Source organism: Plectropomus leopardus, chromosome 18, assembly GCF_026936395.1.
Source record: "Plectropomus leopardus strain MGB_pleo_1.0 chromosome 18, ASM2693639v1, whole genome shotgun sequence".
NCBI lineage: Eukaryota > Metazoa > Chordata > Actinopteri > Perciformes > Serranidae > Plectropomus > Plectropomus leopardus.
In genome coordinates this window covers 3,996,877-4,023,705 of record NC_142193.1, presented here as the reverse complement: position 1 = coordinate 4,023,705, position 26,829 = coordinate 3,996,877, and the positions used below count along the sequence as shown (strand labels likewise).

At 38.0% G+C, this 26,829-nt stretch overlaps 1 pseudogene across 1 annotated transcript; it reads right to left on the bottom strand.

Moving 5' to 3' along the window:
- Positions 1-1,566: 1,566 nt before the first annotated feature.
- Positions 1,567-11,106, bottom strand: LOC121956414 (uncharacterized; annotated as a pseudogene). The gene is made up of 5 exons (XR_006106701.2): positions 11,044-11,106; positions 10,584-10,775; positions 6,621-6,872; positions 6,020-6,055; positions 1,567-2,170 (listed from the first exon to the last, which is right to left on the bottom strand). The product of XR_006106701.2 is annotated as an uncharacterized LOC121956414 (transcript).
- Positions 11,107-26,829: the final 15,723 nt, after the last annotated feature.

The following is a 26,829-nucleotide window of genomic DNA, read 5'->3' as shown; positions in this document are numbered from 1 at the left end:
TTCCTAACCCTATCCAAGTGGTTTTTGTACATAAACCTAACCACACGTTAACCGGAGTGTTGTCACAACACAGAATTGAAAATTGAAATGGAAAGAAATTTAAAGTTTCAACATGTTCGCTTTATGAAACATACAATTGTAGCAGCCCTGTGGTTTGCAGAAACATACATTGCCAACATTTATTCTGCTATTGGGTTTTCTAATGCTTCTAGTCTCAAAAACTCTCCATCAACAGTCGTAAAAATTACTTAAAAAAAGAGATTATGTTAAACTTGATGGTCCAACACAAAGATGCAAGGCTTTAAGGTAATTAAAATCCAAAGGGTTTCTTAGGATCATAAAAGCAGTCTGAAAATGTAACACCAATTTGGTGATAGGATTATTGTTGAATTATATGAAACCAATGTGTTGATGTTATGGCTATAGTTTACATACAAGTAAAGTGGCATAGATTATCTGGCTAAACTGTCCATTTATTTACAGCCTGTCTGACTGTCTGATGCAATTTTGGTGATGAATTGGATGATGGACCAATGTGAAATAATATACAAGTTGTACAACCCCCATTTCGAAAACGTTGTGAGGCTGTGTAAAACATGAATACAAAAAGAGTGCAATTATTTTCAAATCATTTTTGTCCTATCTTCTATTAACAACAATACAAAGTGAGAGATATACATCAAAAAAATTCAGCAATGCCACCAGCTTCTCTGGGCTTAAGCTCATCTGAGATGGAACACGAAGTGGAAAACTATGCTGTGGTGTGACGAATAGTTTTTGGAAATCATGGGAAAAGGACCATCCAGATTGTTACCAGCGCAAGTGTGTGTGTGGGGGGGTGTTAGTTCCCATGGCATCATGGGTAATTTGGAAATATCTGGAAACATCTGCAAAGGCACCATTAATGCTGAAAGACACATACAGGTTTTGGAGCAACATATGCTGCCATCCAAATGAAGTCTTTCTCAGGGACGTCCCTGCATATTCCTGCAAGACATTTTCAAGCCACATTCTGCACGTAACTACTACATGGCTTTGTAGTAAAAGAGTGCAGGCACTAGACTGGCCTACCTGCAGTCAACACCTGTCTCCTATAGAAAATCTGTGGGGCATCATGAAATGCAAAATTTGACAACGGATACCTCAGACCAATGAGCAACTGAGGCTATATATCAAGCAAGAATGGGAAAGACTTTCACTTTCAAAACTTCAACAATTAGTCTCCTCAGTTCTCAAATGCTGTGATGTGCAGTAACACAAATGGAACATGCCCCTTACCTAACTTTTTTGGAACGTGTTGCAGGCACCAAATTCAGAATGAGTGTATATTTTCAAAAACATTAACATTTATCATTTAGAACATTAAATAATCTGTCTTTGACCTGTATTCATTTGAATATAGATCAAAAAGAATTTGCTAATCATTGCATTCTGTTTTTATTTACATTTTACAAAGTGTCCCGTTTTTGGAATTAGGGTTGTACTAAACCAGAGTTTGCCTTTAATATTCGAAAGGATGTGCAGTCTGCAGGCTATATAACACAAGAACATGGCAGAAAAATGACGGAATTTTGTTGCTTTTTATTGTTTCTGGCATTTATGACTTCACAGAGCACATTATTGTAGTGTCACATTCTTATCAATTTCACTGTTAAACCCTAAAGTTTCCCACAACTTGCCACGCTGGTCTGTTTTTCACATCTTGCTTTGCATCTCTTTTGTGACAAAGAATCAAAACACACGAAGAAACTAGACTATAATCCAAGAGTCGTCTGAAACATCGACAAATGCAAATCCATGTTCCTTTAATTACAGTTGAATCGTCACGCAAGTCCAATAAGTCAGACTTGCAGCATTGCTTTCCTCTGGTTATAATCAAATGATTAGAGTGCGTGTGACTGAATCCAGCAGCAGGAGGTCAGACTGCTGCCATAAATCATATCTAACAAGTAAAATCCCTTCAGCACCAGGTTCCTGCTTGGCTTAATGAATATCCAACTGCGTGACCCTGGTGTGAGGAAAAGTTTAGAAAACCTCTTGAGCTGTTGCGCCATTACTTGAAGCAGTAAGATGATGATACACAATGAGTTAACAGAATTGGCCTGGAGTCAGCTGGTGAATAGAAGTATTACATTTTGGGAATCATGCCAGGGGGAGGATTCGTAGATCCCTGTGAAAAAAAAGAAAGAAAGTCATGTCTGTTCTGAGAGACAAAGCTGAGCATCAAAAGAGAATGAGGCAGACAGGAAGGACGACAAAGAAGGCAGACTTTCTAGGAGGCCAGACCATCCTTTGGAGTGTCTTTTGTTGACCACCAATAGGCAATAAGGGGTAATAAGGCAGCCGTAAAGCCACATATGCAGTAATATACACTGCTGGCACAACTGCCTCCTCCACTTCCTCCAACCGCCAATAAATGAGTTGGTCAATTACCCCCGTGGTAAAAAGTAAAGGTGGGAGAGAGAGAGACAGATGGGAAAAGGAAAGAGGCCTGTAGACGGACAGGGAGGCAGACAGGACAGAGATGAGGTGGGAGACAGTGTGGCGCTGCAGAAATGTTGCCATCTCAACATGGCGCCTTAAGACCTGCAGCCAGGAAACTGAGGCCATCTTCCCTCGGTCTTTTATTACTCTTCCCTCTATCGCTCGTCTCGTCCGTCCATTTCCTCTCCTTGTTTATTTCCTACTTTTCTGGTGCCTGTCCTGCTCTGCTCTTTGTATTTGAACTATTACAGTCAGCTTTCCTTTCCTCCACTGTCTTTTCTTTTCCTCCTGCTCTGCTTACAAACGGCCAGCAGCTGAGTATTGCAGCAGCAGAGGAAGTTCAGCCATGTGTTCCTGATCAAAGCTCCACATTGAAACCCTGTGGGTCGCTTCTCATGCAACACAATGAGTCAGAGCGCTGCGTTTAGCCTGTGATGAAACAGGGTGATGGTCAGGTTGAGGGACTCACTGTCCTCTCCTAACATGTTGAGATTTCACACCGAAACATGATTTTATAGCCTATCTTGTGCACATGTAGTACCCCCAAATACTACTGCACTGTAAGATGATATCTTAGAGCTGACGCCACTCTTCAGCCGCTGCCTCGGACATCTGCCGCAGGAAACAGAAAACCAACTGAAATACAGAGACAGCAGGGGTCATTTACTGCAGCTCTATCAGTGCATCTGATACTGATAATACTACAGTCATGGTGGATTTGGACTACATAAAGGTATGTGAGGCTTTGGACAGGACTCCAATTCAGACCTCGCACTGTAAAATCTGACAAGTTGATGTTACTTGAAATAATCTTGTAACCTGATTGCCTTGAAAAAGGAATGTCAATATAACTATTCATGTTAATTTATAGTTTGTTTGTTTTTTTTAATTTCTAATTGTTGAGTCAAAATTAAGCTTTATTTACTTTGTGAAGTTGTTGCAACTTAAAAATGACAAGTTAAATTAAATGGGTCTTTCTAAGTTTGAGTAACTTAAGTAAACCAAGTAAGTCTGACCATCGCAAAGGGGATTTTATAAATGAGGACATTAGGAGATCAGCAAGTTCTGTTTTATTAACATGTTTAAGAAAATACAAATATGATTAACTTTGTTTCAACCAGCAGAATACAGATATATAGCAGTTAAGCTATTTAAACTTAGACAGATTCATTTTACCATGTCATTTTTAGGATGCAAAAACTTCAAAAATGTAGGTAAATATAACTAAATTTTAATTTAACTTAACAATTAGATTATGTTTACTTGTGGCACCTTTAAAATGACAAGTGGAAATACTTTGTTCTTTTACAAGTATTTGAGATTTTAGTAAACCACGTTAGTTTAAACTTAACAATTAGATATATGTTAAAAATAAATTAAGAATAATTGTTATATCTATTTACATTTTAAAGCCAATCTGTTTCCGAGACTTTTTAAAGTAAAATCAACTTGTAAAATTTTACAGTGTGTTACTAAAATAGCTGGGATATATTTTTAAAGAATTGTTCTTAAACAAATATTTGGGTAAACAAACATTGCATAGTAATTAAAAAAACATGTAAGACGATGTCTTTTATATCTGCCTCTGTCAAAAGGAAGTGTCCTCCACCATCTGCATCTCTTGCGTTTTAAACTGAGCAGGAAGTGGAACTCATCAAACTTCAGAAATAGAAGTTAAAATCTCTCACAGGAAATACAACTTCAATAGAACCACTAACATGTTTCCCATAAACTGGAGTAAACTTTGGAAATCAACTATAACCACATAAACAAAAATTGGCAGAGTTTTGATTCCCACTGGCATAGATATGACATGAATGGATTCTGTATTTTAGCTTGTGCTGCTAACTTAACTACAACTACTTGTGCTAATACACTTTAAAATGAATGCATTGGTTTTAATTTTAAAACGTTTGTCATGATTCAACTTGTCTTCTCAAATTCAGTCCACTTATAATTTTACAGCAGCCCTGACACTAAATGTTTTAAATTAAAACCAATACTTTCTTTTTACAGTGTACTACTATTAAGTGACCACTGGTATTACCGCAACAGCAACTAATGCTCCGCAATGTCATTTCTATTTGTGTCTGTCTTTAGCAGGGAAGGTCAACATAAGCCTTTATGTCAGCACTATGTGCAACTCATAATTCCTATATATTATTTACAGTTATATAAAAAATGACATTTAAAAAAGACAAACAGTTGTAGTTATCCGATGAAATATTACCCTGATTTCACAGTTTTGTCTGCTTGTGTACAGCTGAACCGTCTCTGACATGCAGACTATTTTGAGTGAAATTACAGCTGCTGGTTTGGACTCAGGAAAGAGAGGAGATGACAAGCATGAAATGCATAATTATAATAAGTCATAATTATGGAATTCCAGTGTGTCTAGAATAAAAGAAATGCTTGGCTTCTTCAGTGCTTCTAAAATATAACAGTAAAATGGCTATATTTTATTTTTTTTTAAAGAAATTAGTGTCACAGATGATTAAATTGTCATTATTTATGAAACTTTGTAAATAAAAGCTCTTTCTGCAGCAAGAACTTTAGTGAAAAAGTTAAAAATAAAAGGTGTCATTGTTAAAACAGGTTGCTTCAGTCATGCAGACAGGAAAGCAGCTAGAGTAACATGCATCTTTCTCATAAAATGCAGTTCAAATATGGCCATTTTGCATCTTCAACTTAAAACTACAAAGATGCTTCTTGCACGGCTGCAGACAATGAGATTACATTCTCTGTGTATTTTTTTGTGAATTTGTGAGTTTTAGCAAACCAGCTAGAATGTACAGGTTGAAACTTACACATGGTGGGTTTTTCATAAGCTGATTTTTACACTCATTTGTGATTACTTTTAGCTGACCCTTGGAAACCTGGATCTACACCACTTTTCTAGTGTTGCCTTTCACAAGCATTTTAACCTTTAAAACCGGTTTGATTTATTTCGAAAATATGGAAGAAAGGCAATCTCCATCTTGGCAAGAAATGACCCAAAAATAGCAAGAAATAAGTAAAACTGACAAAAAAAATGTCCTGAAAAAGAAAGGGAAAAATATTAGAAAGTTGTTTTAAAAATTACATATATATTAATTATAATGATATATTTAAAAATATGTTACATAAATATATGTATATGTTATTTTAGAAGTTTATTTTTAGGTCATTTTCTTATTCTCTTTTTAATTTTTGTTTTTGTACTTTTCTTTTTTTATTTTTATGTTTTGCTAATTTCCACATTAGGAGGCCAAGAAACACAAGACCTTCATTTTGGAAATGTACAGCCTATGTAAGAAGAAAAAAAGTGGTATTTAAAGAAAAATCAGTTAACAAAGGAAATGTGGAAAATATAAAACATGTGCATTGTGACCTCAGTACTTCTAAAATCCTGGTTACAGCTCTGGTTTCTTTACATCGGGCACACTTGAACGGGCAAATAATAAATAAAATGATCACTACAAATCAACAGCCACCATGCTGTAAACTGCCCGCGGCCTCCTGTCATTATACACAGAAAACAGGGAAACACACTCACCATTAGATGAAGACATGCAGACTAATTCCGAGTTTCCTGGATGGGAAATAACAATAAAATCGAATTGAATTACCCTGGGTGTAAAGCGTTTCAGCCTATATTTGAAAAAAAAAAAAAGATGCGATTGACACATGGATATTAAAACAATGTCCTAATCCAGCCTGCACTCTCCTCTGTGAGCCTGCATGTGTGCAGTTCGTTGGCGGGGACTTACTAAACCCGAGACGTCATACCTCAGTGCAATCCAAATTTGGATTTCTAATTGGACATCTCACTTTTTTTAAGTCGTCATAATAAAAAGAAAAAAAATCCTCAAAGCTCCATACATGAATCAGACTGAGCACCTTTCCATGTGAAAGTCTAAGTCAGGATCTCGTCACCATGCTGTCCCATTAAACTGTCCTCACCCTACTTTTTCCTCAAACAGCACAACACAAGCCGGATATGATCACTTTAGGTGGTAAATGACGTGATATATATTTTTTCACTGATCAACTGATCTCGCTCCAACCGGTCAGCGCTATAACTGCGTAAATTATGCGAGTGGGTGTGTGCGCATGAAAGGATTTTAACACTGCAGCTACAAAAGGCAGCAACTCACAGCCTGCTCTCTGCAGCTTCACACAGTCCCATCTGACATCCTCCAGTTCTGGGGGTTCTGGAGCCGGATCTTCAGGTGTGCGCTCCTGCTGATCTCAGGGCGGCGCTGTCGTGTTGAGGAGCCAGCATGCTGAGGAGAGAGTCCAGCTCCAGGGTCTGTGGCGTGGTGGAGGGACAGCGCTTTCTTACTGTCGGCTCTGGCCGACAAAGAGGCTCTAAAGGTCGGGTAGTGCGCCGCCAGGACCGAGCGCCTCTGATGGATGGAGGGCAGACACAGCGGTCACATTTTCATATTGATTATCTTTTTTTGCAACTACAGAGTTTTTTGTTTTTTTAAGAAGTACCTAAATAACAATGCAAGAGTCAATACTATTTGTATATCGCTGACCAAACATAATGCAGCAATCAACTTTTCAGGACTTCCTGTAAAACATTTTCTTTTTTCTTTTCTTTCCTTTTTTGCACACAGAGAGTATGAACGGAAACACATAATAACGCCAAATACTGCTAAAATAATAATAATAATAATAATAATAATAATAATGTGTGTGTGTGTGTGTGTGTGTGTGTGTGTGTGTGTGTGTGTATGGGGCAGAGAGAGAGAGTTATCACATAAATCACAATTTTTCCTGCCTTTTTTTTGATACAATTTTTTTAAAATAGATTTCATTACAATCTTGCAATGTTACAAGGCTCTATTCACGCATGCCAATAGTGATTGGTTCGTAACTGGTACGTGCATGTTTTTTATTTTTATTATTACTTCACACTTGCTCTGACAGTGTGTTTATCGTGAAGTTATTGTCTGTGCACATCCCGTGTGTCGCCTGTTCTTTGTGGGGTTTTTTTGCACAGACGGTTAAAACAAATTTCCTCCATTGAGGACAATAAAGTTTGAATCTGAATGCCAATAAAGTCTCTCCGAAATTGAAATTGAAAATTGAGAAAAGATATTCCTATGTGTTGATTGTGAGGAGCTAAAACACATTTTTCACACTCTAACACTGCAGCGACGTTATAGATAATATGAGCATTTTCATCATACATATTAAGCCATGGTGTTCATCGTATTTTTATTTCGGAAATGTCGTTTTGAAAACATATTTTGCCACCAACGGTACTATTTCTTCTACCGAGGCACACTGTCCGCATGTGCAGATCGGAGAATGACGTTCACTGCATTTTTAACTGTATATGTTGGACGTGGCAAAAGCGTAAATGCGCACAAGAAAATGTAACTCTTCAAAATAGAAACCTGGAGCCACGAGGGCTTCTGAAACGCGTCAGCGTGATAATAATGATAAGCAATTTCTGATTTTTCGTGTTTGGGTTTTTATTTCGAGAACCGCTATCATACCATGGGACAATGATTCTGCTTAATTATAACTGTGAATTAGCACGTTATAGTTTTAATTACTAACTCATGTGCTAACAATTAGCCTATTACAGACCTAATTAACGTTATTGAAAAGCAACGTTAGAAATACATTTGTATACAATAAAAGTAATATTGTTGTTGTTGTTGTTGTTGTTGTTGTTGTTGTTGTTGTTGTTGTTATTGGGCATGTGTGATTGCAGCATAATAGAATTTCACTTCACTGTTGTGTAATATTTATACATTTCGATATAAATAGCAATATGATACCCAACCAACAAAAACAATTAAAAAAATCATGAATTAAGTGTCTCATTTCAGACAGCTTGAAGTTGAAGCGGACATGACAGAAATTAGATAACAATTGTAGAAGTCAAGTCACATAACTTCGGCATAGTAAATGTCAACTGTAAGGAAGAAATATTAAAAATGTCAATGGTGACGTCGTCCTGAAAAATATTTTCACACATTTCGTGCTGTAAGATATTTTAGCATTAATGCATTATGTTATCTGTTTGTCTACTCAGTATTTCCTCTCTTGTGCAGAATGTGAGACGTGTCACTCTGTTTGAATCACGTCGCCATATTTCGCCAGGAAATCATTCGGCCTCTTAATCTTCCACAAAAAGCGCTCCTGCGGAGCAGAAGAGGCTCACAGCTGAGAGGAGAAACCTCCACTTGCCCGTCTTTGTATTGTGAAAGACTCTGCTCATTTTAGCCAGAAAGCTGCTTTAATAATCATAATTTACGAGCACATCCCTCCCGTCCCACGGAGCAGCATAGATACGATTTCACCATCTGTGCTTTGTGTCAGATCCCGCAGACCTGAGCTTATATTAGCGCGTGCATAAATAACTATACAATGCGCAGCAGAGAAAATAGTGTGTTCTCCTCCACAATGACTTCAACACCATGCGTTAAGCCTCATTTATCAGACAAACTTTTTACAGACAAAACCAAACCCTATATGATTTCTTTAGTCCAATGTTGCACATGGTCACAGTGCTTTAAAGCAAAGAGCTACTTTGTGATTGAATCAAAAGACACAAAACTATTTTGATACGCTGTTTCGGACTAAAAGACGCTCCAATATTAACACAAACTTCTGACCGTTTAAAACATTTCTTTAACAACCAAAACACACCTATTGCTACAATGCTTCAAGTGTTCGTCCTCATGTGGGTTTTAAGAAGACGAAAAATTGAAAAACAGAAAATTGAAAAACATAAATACACTTGATTGATAACTCCTCCAATACGTTACAGAATTTGACAATTGCTCGTCTCTTTTGTTGGAAACACATATTTCATTTTCAAAATAAAATTGGACTGGACTGCATGGCGAAAAATAAATACACTGCGGCCCTGTAGCCTGCAACACAGTGAGCATGAAATAACTGACATTTGGCTGTTCACTGTTAAACTGGAGAGGCGGTTTTAGAGTTATAATGCATTTTAAACCTTAATGTTGTGTGTCCGTGCGTGCGCGCGCGCGTGTGTATGTGTGTTAATTCAGTCCAGAATTAATATGTAAACAAACCTTTGAACCCTGAGAACAAATTCAATTTCTTTTAAAAACATGGTTAAAAGGGCAATGAACAACTTGGCAAGACGTTTTTTGAGGATATTAGTAGATTTATATATATCATTTTTTCACTGAATTGTTATTATTTTTAGGCATTTTTTAGGCCATTTCCTTTTACTTTTTTTCTTTTTTGATAAGTCTTTGGAATATTTTCTTGTAGCCCACTTTTTAATTTTTTTTTCTAATTTTGGGGATTTTATTTTCATGATTCTCACTTTTTCTTTTTTAAGAAATCAAGGCAATTAGCTCAGTTGTGGTTACCTGCATTTAATTTCTTTATTTTTACTAAATCTGTGTACCTTTTTTTTTTTTTGCTCATAAACCTGATATTATATGCGTTTGATTTAAATTTTATTTCAGAATGTATTCCTCTCTTTATTTAACGCCTATAAAAACCGCACATTATCCTATGTACTAAATATGTTCCTTAACTTTTCTCTGCATGCCAAAAGCAGGAGAGAAGAGAGGGTCGGGGACAAACAGCAGTGCGTTTTGTCCGGAGGGGACACTAAAGTTTGTCTCGCTCGGCCCTTCCTGTCCGGCTGCTGGACTCGGGAAGAGAGCAATTCAGCTCGGCAATAAATTCATTCCAGAAAGAGGTGAAAAAATGTCTCTCTTTGTCTTTAAAAGCCCGCCATAAAACCAAATAAAGACAAGTCCGGGGGACAGTGTGAGGCAGACAGGAAAGGACAGGGGAGTCACCTCACCCTCCAGACCAAACAACACCCCCACCCCACCCTTCTTCTTCTTCTTCTTCTTCTTCTTCTTCTTCTTCTTCTTCTTCTTCTTCATCTTCTGTTTATGCTTGGCTAGTGTCCACCTCCACCAGCTGTTTCTGAGTCTCCACCCCTTTCTTCTCTTCTCTTCTTTCTTCCTCTATCCATCCCGCCCATCTCACTTTTAACACTCATCCCCCTTTTCTCTATGTCTTCCTTCATCCTAATTTTCTTTCTCCGATTTTTCTCTCCCCTCTCTTATCATCCACCCAATCTTCCTTCTTTGCACATCCTCCTCCTTCTCCTCCTCCTCACTCTCTCTCTCATACCTTGTGATCGTGGTCCCGGTACTCCCCCCGAACAGGCCGTCCTCCTCCTCTTCCGACGCTGCAGCTGTCCCTGCGACTGTTTTTGGACCGGAACCGTGACTCTATCCTGTTATTTCCTCTTGACGCCTGTCACGGAGCATCGACAGCACCCTTCATCCTCCTACCTCCTCTTCTTCGGTGACAAATCAGCTGCCATCATCCTCTGAGTCTGACGATACCGGGTCGCTCTTGTCCACGAGGGCGCACGAGGTGTCTGCAGCTGGCCCGAGGTGTCCAGTGGGGCGGGACGCTCCGATGGGAGTGAGACGGAACTTCCCGAGCGATCATCTGTGATCCTGTTTTGATGGAGTTCAAATCCGCCTTCCGGGACTTTCAACAGCTCATGGCAGCTGTGACAGTGAGCTAACGCATCGGACTCACCCTGGGAGATGCACCCAAGATGACCGTGGTGATAATGATACGGGCTGCTGAGACCGGGTACATGTCCGGTTGCAGGCAGCAGTATGGACCTGAGCTTTTGCTTCGGTGCCTGGATGATGAGGATGGAGGAGGACGTTTTTTAAAAAAAGCTCAGAACAATAAGCACGTGCGTTACGCACATCCATAACCGGGACATGTTTAAGTGCGCACGGTACTAACGCCTTAGAGGAGGCTCTGTCGAAACGAAATATAGCTCGTGCTGCTTCTGCTGCTACTCCTGCGCATCCTCACGCGCACCTACTCTCAAATGATGTGAATTCCGTTATTTTGTGCGGCGGCAGGTTATTGATCACTGATGTGTTTGGGTTGCAATTAGGATGAGGATAGCGAACAAATTCGTGAAGATGCAACTTGAGTGTGTGTATTCCGCTCTGGCATTGCTGGGGAAACATACTCGAGGAGGAGGGGGCCATATTTGGGTTGATGGGAGTAGAGACAGACTTTGTCTGGAAACGCTTCCTGTTCGGCGGCCAATGGCAGTCTGAGGTTCACGGGCAGGCCACGCCCCGAGCTCTGCTTTCTTTCTCTCTGACTTTCCTTTCCTTTCTTTTGACTTTAAAATGGGAAATGGACTACAGGCGCCATTAAAACGCACTGTGCCCATATTTCACCGCTGCTCCAAATGAGAACCACGCTTGTTCCAGAGGCTGGGAGCGGGCAGGAGGCCGAGGCTGCATCCAATTACAGTTCACTTCAATGCAGCAGCCCGCTGTGGAATTTCCCCTCCGTTTAGGCCTGAACATCGTTCCAAGATCGCGGATTCTCTGTGAAGTATTCTTATGTTCCTCATGAGGAATGCATAGGCCAAAGTTAAGGATGTAATCACAGGAGAAGTCAGGTCGTTGCCTTTAAACAGAGAGCTGGTGTAGCAGCAGGGGTTAAAATTTCACCTCATGGAAACATGAGAAGATGATACAAACAGAGCTGCTATTACTGAACCAGTACATTTTCCCAATACTGAAGAAAAGGTAGAGCTCATTTGTGAACGTTTGCTTCCATCGCATGGAAATACGACAGACAGCGCACAGTTTGCACACATTTCAAAAGCCGCTTGCATCATATTGACACGTTTTTATTTATTAAAATCTAAGTTAACTTTGGCTTTGTAATAATCTTTCATTCGACATTGTGAGAACAAAAGGCTACTTTGTGGTTCTCGAGGGCTGAATGCGCATGCGGTCCCTAAAGCCCCTCAAAACATCATACTAATAGGAATAAATTAAAATATATGCGATTTTTAAAACGTGAATATTATTATCAACAATTACAAATAATAGCCTACAGTAGCACAGAAAAGCGCTTCTCAATATATAGATATTTTTGCAAATAAAGAGTGGACATAATAACATTGTATAGCCTTATGCATTCTTGAATAAAAGTAGAGACTTTCAGTTTGCAGAAAAAAGAAAAAAATAATAAAAGCAGGATATAACCAAAATGTTAAAAATAAAAAAATATCTCCAAAAAAAAAAAAAAAGGAATATGTCAGGTGTCCCTTCACAGAGCTATCATGGTTTTTAAGTATTGGTATCGAACTGAAATAGGCCTACAAGCAACATGATTAAACGTGCAGAAGGAGGTGTCCGCGTGATATCTGAAGATTTTTATCTCTAGATTTAAGCAGTCTTATTACAGTCTGTTATTAATAAGATTTGATACACATTTGCAGTTCCCTACAGGCCTGCAGTGGCAAACCCTGTCACTTTGATGTGTTTAAAACAGAATCAGACAGTCTTCAGCAATGAAAAAAATAAATAAATAAATAAGAAAAAGAAGAGGATGACCATATAAGTACACAATGATGGCCTCTCAAACAAAATCATGCTGCTGTTGTGTTGCTTACTGGACTGGAATGTGATGGGCCGGATGCAGTGCATCATTTCTGCCTCTAGGCGGCGCCGCTTTTCTTTGTCACACCTCCTCATTCATGTCCATAACCATATTGTAAACACAAAAGCAGCATTTGCCAAAAAAGTGCAGTATAAAGACGTGACAGTGATGTAAAATGCTGCATTTTGCACATGAGAAATATCAGCACACACTTATACATTACATATAATGCTGTGAGTTTCACAGTAAAATCACAAGTAACTAATACATGCTCATGATTATGCTGCGAGGTCTCCATCAGATGCTTGACACAACATTAATACTCATTTTTTTTACTGCTCTCACAGTCAATCTAAACTGCTGATGGTTATGGAAACATGTCTGTCCATTCTCTACATAAATGTCAGCTGTCATCTTTGCACCATTCTCTTGCTGATTACTTTAGCAACACATGAATAAAATAATGAAAACATAACTGTGTTGCACGCACGCACACACGCACACACGCACACACACTTTTGAATGTTGCTGATGTTATATAAACAGCGGCAACATGTTTGCATCTGACTACCAGTTTAAATAAGACAGCTTCACATTTCTATCTAAACTATTCTGCTCTCAGAGTGCTTCGTCACTTTTTGATCGAACTGAATTCCAGCTAATTTGTTGTCAATATCCAAACATGTGGTAACTGTGAGTTTACAGTTGTTGTTTTTTTCCACTGGTAAGCCAGTAAGTGTTAGCTAATCACATAAATTCACAGTGAGCAACAGGAATTCATGATGCATTGTTGCTAAGATGTTAACTCGATATTCAATTTCTTCCGGATTAAAAGTGAGACCTAATGATTTCTAGAGAAATGTAGGTATTTGAAAGCCAAATGTGGTTTCCATTTAAAAGAAAAACACAATCATAATCATTTGTATCACTGCTGCAACTGCTATACTATGTGTGACTACAGTCAAGTTAGCAGTGAGGCCTCATAGCATGTGCAATATTAAGAAACTATAATTAATTATACACACACACACACACACACACATACACACACATTAAAATATATAATAATAATAATAATTGATGATGATGATGATAATAATAACAATAATGTGCATAAACTGCAAGAAATCCCTCATATATTTTTATGATACCTTTCAAACTTATTGAATCCAATATAGAAAACTCAACTGAAGTTGTCACTCTGTGTAATATGTGCACATCTGATGAATGACTGTAAAGTCAGTGAAGAAAGGAACATGCTATTTTGTGGCATATAGCCTACATGAAAATAAATATGCATCCCTTGTGTTTGTCTTAAAGTTACCCTCAGAAAATCTAGAGGCCTACAGTGTTCTTCTGCATAGAGCTCTGTCATAATACTCCTGTTATAATGTGTTAGAGTTCACGTGTGAAAAGTTCTTTCAGTACCAATCACAAACCAGAGCAAATGAAAATCCATTGCTTATGTTTTACAGTGAATGCACAGCGTACCATGTCATCAGGCACTTAATAATAATTCTAATTTATTCACCAAGGGTCACTGTTAAGTTAGTTCCTTATTAATGCAGTTTCCTTTCTAGATTAATTAATCATTATATCAAATCATCATCATCAATCAAATTAATCATTAAGGTAAGTGTTAAAATTGGACTTATAACACGAACAGTATCAAACTTTAACTGCATGTCATTTATTGTTCTCTTGGAGGACAAAGTTGTCCTGTTTGTCCATCCTTGGCTTCCAACATGTCTTTGGATGACATAGAGCTGAATGAAGTTTTAGTTGCATATGAAGCCCAGATGGATGTTGGGTAAAAATAGGCTGATCTGCGGTCTGTGGATGAGCACATGTGGTGTCCAGATAGGCCTTTAATACTAAACTCATGTCAGTGTCAGGCCGGTCTACCACTGTAACCTCATCATAATGAGTCTAACCTGAGTGTAAACGGCCACTTAACGCTACCTCACTGAAAGTTTAGCAGATCAACACGTGTGGAAACATGATAATAATGCGGCTCATGATGAGCACAGTCAGCAGAGACTCACCGTGTTTGAGGGGCTGCAGGCGGGATGACGCAGGCGACAATCAGTGTCCTGTGGTTGGTGATTTTCAGTTTTTCTTCGTGGTTTGTGTTATTCCCTCAGGTTTCTGGCCATTTTTAACATTGGATTTCCCGGAGTGATGGTGCTGGTTTAGTGGCCCCGGCTGTAAAACAGTGTGTGTGTGTGTGTGTGTGTGTGTAACAGGCTGAGAGAGGACCCCTCTGCTTTCAAATATGATTTTCCAGTGAGCGCACTCTCTCTCTCTCTCTCTCTCTCTCTCTCTCTCTCTCTCTCTCTTTCATGCACACACACACACACACACACACACACACACACACTCACGCATCCTGTCTCTTTTCCTAAGTTTTGCACCCTTCTTCCAACACACACACACACACACACACACACACAGACACACACACCATCTTCTCTCTCTCTCCCACTTTCCCCATAATTATAAACAGAAGAAGAGTTGCCGACACACACTCCTGCAAATGGTGGACCCACCCACCCACCCACACACACACACACACACACACACACACACACCTCCTATCCACACCCCCGGTCAAGCTCGTATAACTGGCTACCATGACAACTGGGCCCCAGATCGCTATAAAGTTTTACAGCACAGAAAGAGGCCCGAAACTCCCACTCTGCCTCTTTTTTTTCTATGGGTGTGTATGTGTGTGTGTGTGTCTGTGTGTGTCTGTGTGCATGCGTCACTGGGAGCAATGGTAAAGAAGAAACGGAATCCATGTCCAAACAGATTGTCTCTCTCTTTCTCTGTCTCCTCTCATGCCTTCAGGAGTTGTTTTCCATAAAACGAGTCTCTGGGGAATTGAGGCATTTTTCATTAAATCGGTCCAGTGCGCACATTAGGAGAATTAAAACATATTTATTGAGCTGGATTTGCATTTCTTACAGGCAGCAGACGCACGCGGCCCTGGGTGACCTTGCGCGTCTGAAGGTCGACGTCGATTTCGATTAAGTGTAGTTTCACTGTTTCACTGAGCGCATAGGGCGACCCGCTCCAGCTGCTGGGGCTCCACAGTGCACACAGTGGTGCTGCAAAGGTCTATTTCGTCACATAAGATCCAGTGTTCTCTTTGAATTTGACCTGGGGGTATTTTGAAACGTGCACAAAATGAAGGAACAGCAGATGCACCCTGATAAGTGCCACTCAGAACTGATCAAAGCATTTCTTATACTGCAGGTGAGTTCCTCAAACACAGAGATGCCCATTTAATCCCCATTTAGGCTCTCTTTTTAACCAATGCCTTATAAATATTTGTCACACATTGTTGCATAGTAAATACATATGCCTCTGAATAAAAATCATACTTTGGCATCGCCTACTAAATGAGATTATCTTTAATAATCTTTTGCTATAAACTAACGCTCCTTTTCATCAGGCTTAAGAATCTGCAGATCAAATAGCTGCACATTACACCTCCAGACATTTTTCACAGGGATGGCCAGATAGGGCCACTGTAAATCTTGGGGCCGCACACTGAAACCAAAAGCCATAACTGAATTTCCAGCCCGTTCTCATTCTTGTCAAATTCTATTGCTTGGTCAGTGATTTTGCTGTCAGCAAAACCAAAAACCACCTTTTGCGACTGTATGATATGCCCCTGGTCAGCAGGGAGGCACCTATCAAGGCAGTATGATACGCCGCTGGATGGTGTCAGTATGAGATGCTGCCGGTTACAACATAATATAAGCAGCTGAAAAGTTGAAAGATCCTGTAGGGTGAGTGGAGCATAGGTCCAAACAACCCAAGACAGTTGTCCACTGTTGGCTTCCCATATGAATGTTTTTATCTAAACCTAACCATGTGCTTACGTTGCACAAGGAAACAAACATATGTAAATATGAAGTGTGTTACAGATGTTGAACATTTATTTTGAAAAAAAAAACACACTGCATTTAACAAACAATAACTACATTTTCTTTGAGAATGTAAGTGTATTTTGAAAGGTCACTATGCATGACACACCATCAACTTTCACTCAGATCAGTTCTTTGACCATCAAGCTAGATGAACTCTGTATTTGTGAAATGTTTGGATATATGAAGATTTACCATGTATTCTTGCATGATGAAGGCCATAACGGTAAGCAATAAATATACCATCAAAAGCAAGACGCTGATGTTTTTTGTTTTACTAAACACTTCTTAGCATTGGATCGGTGAGCACGTCAATTATTACACCATCTATGCAGCTCTCAGTGGCATCGCCCGTACAATAAGAAAAGTGACGGCACTCATTGTTTGAGAAGGGCACTTGTCAGTTCAAGGGACAGTTCACCCCAAAGATAATAAAACATTTTTTTTCCTCTTACTGTTTATCAATCTAAAATTATTTTGGTGTGAGTTGCCCAGTGTTGGAGATATCCGCCATAGAGATGTTTATTTTCGTTCAGAAATAATGGGACAAATGGCACTCGTGTTGCTAACACATTCTCATCCAAACTCATCACATTGTGCCACTCTGTCTGTGACCTTCTGCGTCAGCTGTTTATACTCCGGGATGCTGTTACCATGATGTCAACACAAGCACATGGTGGAATGAAGCTGCCTGGCCCTTATGTTTACATAACAGCACATGACAACCAAAGAGAATGTCACAACAGTTAGGCAACAAAGTCATAGATGCATCAACACACGGGTGGCAGACTCCTTCAAGAAAGCCAGTTGTTTGTTGTCACCCATGCACGTTGCATGTGGACGTGTCTGGTGCTGTCCGGCTGTCTCGGAGCGAGAACGGGCCCGTGCTCAAAGTGCCAAAAAATATATTTGAAAAGCTCAACAGTGATGTCAGGGTTCCTACATCGTCCTGTTGGGGTTCATTTTGCAATAATAACCTGCTTCCTACATTATCCCTTACTTATAGTTTAATGTGTAGAAGTCCATCACTTTACATATAAAATCCTGATTTGTCAAATTAATGTCGCGAAGTAAAAAAGTACTTAAAGCAACACCAGATGGAAATACTCCTGTATGTTCTAATGCAATAAATCAACAGTATCTAAGAATGGAACTTCAGTAAAAGTGCTTCGTTTCTTTCCGCTATGGACTTAATCAGATGTTTCGGTCCACTTACCAAAATAAAATGTTGGCATTGTAAATTTCTGCAAACCAAGAATATGTTACATTTGTACATTTCATATGTACTATATCAACCTTTTTAAATGACGTAGTATGTTATTGTTAGTGGAAGGTTGGGGGGGTTTGGATGAACTGTAGCCACATGTTAACCAGTATGCTAAAAAGTTTTAACGTATCTGCTACATAATAATGTACAAAGTAGCATCCATGTGGATTGGGTTGAATGCATCATCGGAACATATACAAACATGCAGAAAATAAAGTTTATCCTCTTCCTCCTATCCTTCATCACTTTTGGAAGCTATTCGAAGTTTACTTCTACCAAAGCCACATGTCTGAACATCTGGTTGATTTGAAACAGCGCAGCAGATATTTGCTGCCAAATGTGTCTCCTCTTCGATTACTTAAACACTTTGAGAAATGAGGGGTGAAAACCTCTGGAGCAGTCAACAGATCAGTGAAGGCGTTTCTCACACAGTGAGTTCAGACAGGAGTTCATTTTCAGCACTTTCTGAGCCACATGGTGCACTCTGCTTCATGTTTAAAAGCAGCTGTATACAAGACACGAATGTGTTACTGATCTGAAACTCATTCTCCAACTGTATTCATTCACTGTGTAGTTCTCTGCATTGTGTAAAGCGTGTTACATGCATGTGAACAGGAGGCCTTTGAGTGGTAATATATGACCTTCTTCATATAACAGACAGTCTGGGAGATTATTCTCAACACGTTAGGTGATCCAAGGTTGGTATCGTTTAGAATAGATGAAGTTCTCTGATCAAGCTAGCATCTCATTACTGGATCCTGTAAACTCTTTGAGGATTTACACCACAGTCAAAAGTTTGAAATCGGCTATTGTATTAAACACTTGTGAAAGATGTCTGAACACTACACAAAAAAGTGATGTCGATCCAGGTTTCAAAGGGTTAACTAAGTCTCGTACACCAGAGCACTCCTCCCAGAAGTCTGAAGAAATCAGACTGTGACATAGGCAAGATGTTTGCCATTGCTGTGTTTGTTTTCAAGGCACCAAATTTAGGTTTTATATAGCAACTTGTCACTTTTTTCCAATGGCTTTTTAGGCACGAAAAGCTGGATTTAAAAAAAAAAAAAAAAAAAAATCACATTCAATTTCTTTTCACATTGGGAAAGTGGCACAAAGACAGATTGTTTATTAGCAAGACATTGGTGTGTTTCCTGCATGCATTGTGGATGTAGCACAAGCTGGTCAAGCCAAATATTCTAATGTTTCCTAATGATATTTTTTCTTTGAGCTTAAAAATAGACCAAAAGAAACCCTCAGTAAATGATGCATATATCATATACAGTTAGTGAGCTATTGACTGAGACCATGTTTGTGATTATGCTGCTCAAAGGCTGGAATGCAAAATGTTTTTTTGTAGGTTACTGCAACTGCATGAGTTAAGGTCTTGAATCAATTGGTGCATCTTAAATATTAATATAACAACTTGGACAATTCAATTTGTTTATGCATATTGTCTCTCTTGCATGACCTAAAAAATGTAAATACATTCTATCAGATTGTGCAGACTGAGAGAATTACATTTTCTCACTTGGAGCAGAAAGTGCCACACCGGATCAATGCTGCAGCAGCAACATGCCCATGCTGCTTGTAAACCCCAAACTGGATATTAAGCAAAAAGTGATCTTTTCCCAACTATAACCAAGTTGTTGATTGTTTTTTGTTTTGTTTTTTGACATAATAATAATAATAAATGTAACATATCTGTGGGTTTTAGAAATGTACAATGCAAACACTTCTACTTGGGTTGTGACATTTGAATCATTTTATTGTTTTTCTTTTGGGACAAAAAAAAAATCAAATGTGAATATTTTTGTGTTTTTTTATGAGAAAAAAGACATGAATACATTTTGAAAATCTTTTTTTTTTTTTCTTTTAATAGGAAAACATGTCCAGCGAATTATATTTCTAATTATCATATTTATATATTTAAGATTATTTTCCTTCAGTACGGAGCTTTTATTGTCCCTCAAGTGGAAATTTGGTCTGCAGTTGGCGGTACACACAATTTAAAAATACAGTAGAAACGGGCACATGGAGCATCAAAGTGGCACAATCCCGATCAACAATAAAAGTCTATGTAAAAGTGTCAACAAAAGTCATCTAAAGGTGTCAATAAAAGGAGCAATCTGGTCAACCACCATACCAGCAATCAAAACACACAAATGCCAATAAAAGGATTGATCACAGTTTTTTCCAACCATAAAAAGTCTTAAAGTGCCAAAGAAACAACTCACTAAGAATTGTGCATGTTCATAATGATGATTGTACGTGGAACAAACAGCACTTTTTTCAGGTCGGTTTTTTTTTGTTTGTTGGGTGGTTTGTTTGTTTTTACTTTCCCAGTTTGTTGCTAATTTTTTGTAAAACTTATAAATTTTACAAACATTCTTGCTCTTTTTGGGTCATTTCACAAGCTGCCTTCCCCCCATGTTTTTGAGAGGAAGTTGATCTGCCTTGCTGCCCGTCAATCAACTTTGTACCTCTGTTCAGTTTGTTTGATTATGTTACTTTTTTTAAATGTATTTATTTTTATTCAATTGTGTAATTGTGAAAGGCACTATATAATGATAAGTTGTCTTTATTATGATTTGGTTTAATTTATTATTTAGGGCTTCAGTTACTGTTTTTCCCCTTCCTTTCCTTCACTTGCCAGCTCCACACCTGTCCTACATTAGCTTCGTTTGTCCTTCCTGCTCCTCAGTTTCTCTCAGCCAATCAGCTCGCTGCCTCATCACCTCATTCTCCTCACCTGAGCCTCTATGCCCTTTTTGTCCAGCTGCACTTCATCCCCTCATCAATCTAGTTTGTATTTAAGCCCTGATTTTCAGGTCAGTCTTCGTTTGACCCTTGCTTTGATTGTGTGATGTTCAGTTGCTGTTTCTTTGTTTCTGTTGTCACCTTTGGGTCCAACTGCTCTGCACTACTAGACAGCCCAAGTGTCACACCATACACCATCTCCTCCACCTCCAGATGATTGAAGTTAGCTTATTCACTATGTCACTTTAAAAACATTACTATAAAACATCCATATGTAACATATTCATTGCACAAATGTATAAAGCCAACATGTTTCTGAGCTGACTGGTCTGAATGACAGGGGAGAATACGGTGTGAACTTGGATTTTGACTTTGTTTTCTTGTCCACAAAAGTGTTGTGAGACCTGAGACGAACAGGGAAGAAGCGGTTTGACACACCTGTTTGTAGCAGCAGGTGGTAGAATTGATAAAACACAGATGGTTGAATTAATGAAGTGCAGGTGATGGAATTAGTGGGAGAGAGAAACATGGTCTTGTTGCTGAACCTTAGTTACAATAACTACATTTAACACTGAAACAGGAAAGTGTTCATCTGCACACATTTTGATGCTAAGCTTTCACTTTCTTTTATGACTGCAGATTTCTTCTGTTGCTCGGAGGAATGTTTGTCTGTTTCTGCCCTTTTAGATATCAGTCTGTTCAGCCAAGAACAGACAAAACAAAATGCTGAACAAAGGTTTTTGTTTAAAAAAAATGTTCTCCATGGGGGCGTTGAGATATACTGGCACTGAAAATAACCATGATATTCATAAATAAATAAATATTAATATCAGGTTAATAATAATATTTATAATAATTTAATTTAATAATAATTAAATAGTAAAGCACATCTTAAATATTTCCTTTTTGCTTTTTTCCCTTTCTTGCTAAAAAAGAGGAATGCACAATAAACAAAGTTCAAGATGAATTTGATTAATAGCATTCAGTATTAACTTTAATTGTTATAATAAATTATATATAGAGATAATATAATTAGTAGAAATGTTTTTGGCCACAATAATTGTGTCCAGCCTAATTTCTCAACATACAAAAAAAAAAAAAAAAAAAGAAATCATCAAAAAGACATCAAAGATCATTTAAACATACAAAGTACTCCTCTTAGCCACCTGACTGGACTCCAATCAAGCTTCTATAGCAGGAGATTATAACTTCTGAAGTATAGTTTATTTGACCTTTAAAATAATCCAGAAACCAATTTGTCTTCTAAAGTAACCTGAGGGATTCTGAGATAATCTGAAAATTCATACTTTTAGATAAACACAGATTATCTCAGAGAGGTCAGATTTACTGTAAATATTTGGTGAAAAAGCTTATTTTTTCTTGACTGAAAGTTTTGCCATTTGCAGTCTGAAATGAATCGTTCCTGTAGTGCCTAGATATGACCAGCAGATAGCACTGTGGTACAAAGAAAGAAATCAGGACAATTCAAAAACAGTTGGATGACTTCATTATCATTGTAGTATGACTAATAATGCAATAATACTACTGGAGTTAAATTGTTACATTAATTAATTTTATTTTGCATGAATATTCAAGATCATATTTTATGTGTCAGTCAGTCATAATCACCAGTTAATTTAAAAATGTGTTATTTATTAAGACGGCAGATTTCATAAGCTGTTTTTTTAAAAGGCCATTTTTGATAAATGTATGATATGACTTGGATGTTATGATGATGACATCACCAACTAAGTCACATTTTATTGAACAAAATGATTGATGGCTTTCTTGTAGAGTCATTTCCAAACCGAAATGCATCCAGTAATTTAAATTTTAAGGTGAAAGGCTTTTTGTCTGATCTCGGCACTATCAGACCCTAACCTGGCGTTCTCTTCATTTCCGTCTCCCAGGATGCACCGGGCTTGGGCCTGCAGCTCTTTTACAGTTGTGTATTTCACCGGCTCTTTTATTGCCACCGACAGACAATTAAAGTCTGCTGAACACACGCTTGCTGCCCGTCAGCAGCCTGCAGCTCCATAAAAGCGTCTTTCTGTGAAAAACGAGCCTCCGTTCCTTCACGGGGAGGGAGAGTAGAAGCAGATAGAAAACCCACAGCGATCAGGGTTTTATTCTGTGCTCTATAAAATCAGGGACACCACAGCTCCCCAAATAGGTCTTATTTGACCTTGAGGCTGAACCAAAGTGCAGTCTGGTACTGCTGTCTTTGTTGTTTTCTCCTGCATCACACCTGAGCCGAGACTCCATGACGGCCCATGCAGGAGCTGTGCCAGAATGTGTTTTCTCTCAAACCAGGGAGAAAAAAATACCAAAATCCATCCCGGAGGACAGTATTCACAGCATGTGGCAAAATAAAACAAGATTTGAGTATTACTGGAATGTAAACAATGATGAGGACACATAATTAGACACAATTAGATTTTTGGCTTGATTGAGTTGCTGGATGAAAAGTCAGAGGGTTAACAAAGGTCACAGAGACTGTCTGCACCAAATGACATGGTTCAAGGTCCAAAAGTTAAAATATTTCAGTCTGGATCAAACTGATGAACCAACTGATCATCATCGCCAACAACACATTTAAAAATGTAATTGGGGTTAGGAAAAGATCATGTTTTGGCTTAAAATGGCTCAATATGGGGTCAAATCCCAGCTGGAAATGCAGCTATATCTGGGGGGAAAAAACAGCTACTTCTCATGCCACTATCTTCACTGCGATAACAGTGATGGGATGTTATGAAACACCCCATTTAGTGCAACAGCTGGAAGCGTAGCAAGGACTCACTAAAACAAAACCAGTTTTTGATGCCGAGGCGTCATCCACCTCCAGAAATCTTCTCCATTTAGAAATATCAATTTATATGAAATATGCAAATGTAACATATTCATGGTTTGCAGAAACGTACAATGCTAACATTTACCACCAGCCACTGGGCAGCTTAAACAAAACATGCAATTTTTGGTCCTTGAGCAGCATTGCTCTGCATGGTGGAATATTTGGTTAACTATAGGCTACTGAATGCTGCAAGACTGTGATTGTGACAGTGCACCTAGTAGAATTAGCATGTACTTTCTCCATGTATCAAATATGAAAAAAAATAACATCATCAGGTAGAAAAAAAGTAAAAAAAAAAAATCAAATTCCAAGTTATAAGCCCAGAATGACACCCAGAAATAACCATGCTTTGATGGCTGTGGGATCGAAAATTTAAATGTGAATGGGTTTCAATGGCACATGTTTTGCACTTAACAATTGAATCTAACAATTTTGTCAACACGGTGTATTTTAGACTAATTCTAGGAGCAGAGCTGGAAATTCACAGATTAACCAAAACTACACATCCTTTCCAAAATGTATGCCATGTGCATAAATACAGCCAAATAGATCATATAGTGGGTCAGTCAGTCCCTAAGGGTTAAAAAACATCCATTCTCGTTGGTCCTTAAACAGTGGTCTGCTGCTACCTGCTGTGTGGCAGCCATCTCTCTTAGGTATCACAACATCCACCATCCCCTCCTCCTCTTAAAGATACATTTAGCTCATATATGTGCTGAACTGTGCCATAAGATAAGATAAGATAAGATAAGATAAGAGAAGAGAAGATAAGAGAAGAGAAGAGAAGAGAAGAGAAGAGAAGAGAAGAGAAGAGAAGAGAAGAGAAGAAAATCCTTTAATAGTCCCACAGTGGGGAAATTTGCATTGTTACAGCAGCTTTGAGGTACAGGATAAGCAGCTATTGTTATTGTTCTTTTGAACAATAACAAATAGTAAAAAGTAATTACAAATATATGTAAAAAAATAAATAAAAAAACAAGGTGCCAAGTTTAATTTAAAAACAACAACAAAAACAAGGTGCATGAATTGTAACAGGTTCCAAGGTTCCAAGGTTCCAACTCAACAGTCACTGAACTAGAACACTGCTGCTTTTCCTCTCCATACCTCCTCTTCAAACGCAGCTCATTAAAAAGAACACTAGATGGAGAAAGAGAGCTAAACACTGAGATTCTCTTTTTTCCTCCTTATTGTGAATATGAATCCATATCAATCAGACTCACATTTTAACACATTCTGTCCCACCTTGTTTTACAGTGCAGCCTGCAGTTTCTGCCAAATTTATGGCAGAGTTATTGTGCCTGGTATATAATTCAGTTATAATACTGATCGGCTGAAAGATACAATGATTGATTTTTAACGCTTAAATGCTGAAATGTTACATCTTCATCTCCTCGACGTCTTCTTGTTACTGCTGTGTTATAACTTTTCATTTGCTTGTGACTTCCTGCCTCCCAATAGCCCAGTGTGTCCAGAGCCCACAGATCATGTCATGTTAGAAAGCTTCTGCACAAGTTACATTTTTCTGAAACATTCATAGCTGGACTTCCTTTTAAAAGGAGAAATGTTCTGTATTTTCACCACTTTTCTATGTTTGTTAAATGTGAATCAAATATACAAGGTGCCTTTTTAAATGTGCAAACTCAGCAGGCCATTGCAGTCAATCCTGATTTTTTAATTTTTATTTAAAAAAAAAAAATATAGTCCATAAACTACAGAAAGAAAACATAAAGTCAGAAGTGTACAGAGGCTTCCTCGTGCCCTGCAACATGAAGCGTTCAATGTACATTTGATGGCGATATTAAACATAAAACCTGATAAATATAAAGCTATTTCAATTTGTGAAAAAAATCTATGTTCATCCATCAGTCAGTCTTTAAATCAGAAGTGTGTGTTTTTCTTGGAGAAAAAACTATCATGTTATATTTGCTGTCACTGTCTCTATTCCTCAGCATTTGAAAGAAAACATTTCTCTGTGTATAAATAGGTGTAAATGTATGTTTGTACCTATTGACACAATGCTCAGACCTGTGATATTGACATTAATTTCACATGTTGAATTGAGAATTTCATCAATGATAAATATAATAAATCACGTTTGGATGATGAAATTCTCATAATGAGAAGGTGAAAGATTTTAGATCATATAATCTTTGATCATCATATGGCTGATGCCAGATTTACTCATACGTTACTAATTACTCAAACAAAGTATAAGCACTTTTTTGGAAGCATGTTTCTAATATTATCTCTATGATTATAAATAAAGCAATTCCTCATTCACACTGCTGTTTGCTGCTTGGTGGCTTATTTCTATAAAGAAGTACATTTCTACAGATTTAACCAGTTAGACAAATGTCTTAATGAAGTGCTAAAGTCACCACATAAAGTGACTCATCATTAACCACAGCACAACTTCAACTCTCAGTTACTGCACCGTATCACACCAAACAATTCTAACAACCTGAATACTTACAGTAGTCATTACGGCACAATGCTAACAGGCAATTCATAAAATTATTCTTTCAAGTGTTATGCAAATTATCTTTTTTTTCTTCCTTTTTTTAAAAGGAATTCATATTATCTATTTGTGTAAAAATGAAATGTGGTTGCCCCTATAATCTGCACATACTGTTATGACCTGGCTCAAATGGCCACAAAAAAAAAAAAAAAAAAATGGAGACACACCATCGCAAAAAGGCTTCCAGTAACTTGCCATGAAATGTCCTGCAAATTGCAAAAAAAAAAAAAAAAAAGTAAAAGGTGATAAGAAACTTACCTGCAAATCAGCTTTTAAAAAAAAGATAGAGAATAGAGAGCGAGAAACAAAATCAAATAACTATGGGGAAAAAAAGAAAACTACTAAACTAACTACTAACTAATTACTATAATTCTACATTATGCAGGAACCTTTTTTTTTTTTACTTTTCTTGTTTATTTTTAATAATTTCAGGTAATTTTTCTTGTAACTTTTGACTAATTCCTTGCTAATTTGGGGGTTATTTCCTGTCAAGTGCCTGCCTTCCTTCCATGTTTGTGACAAAAATGAAGCCATTTTGCCAATGTTTCGAACAAAATCGAACCAAATT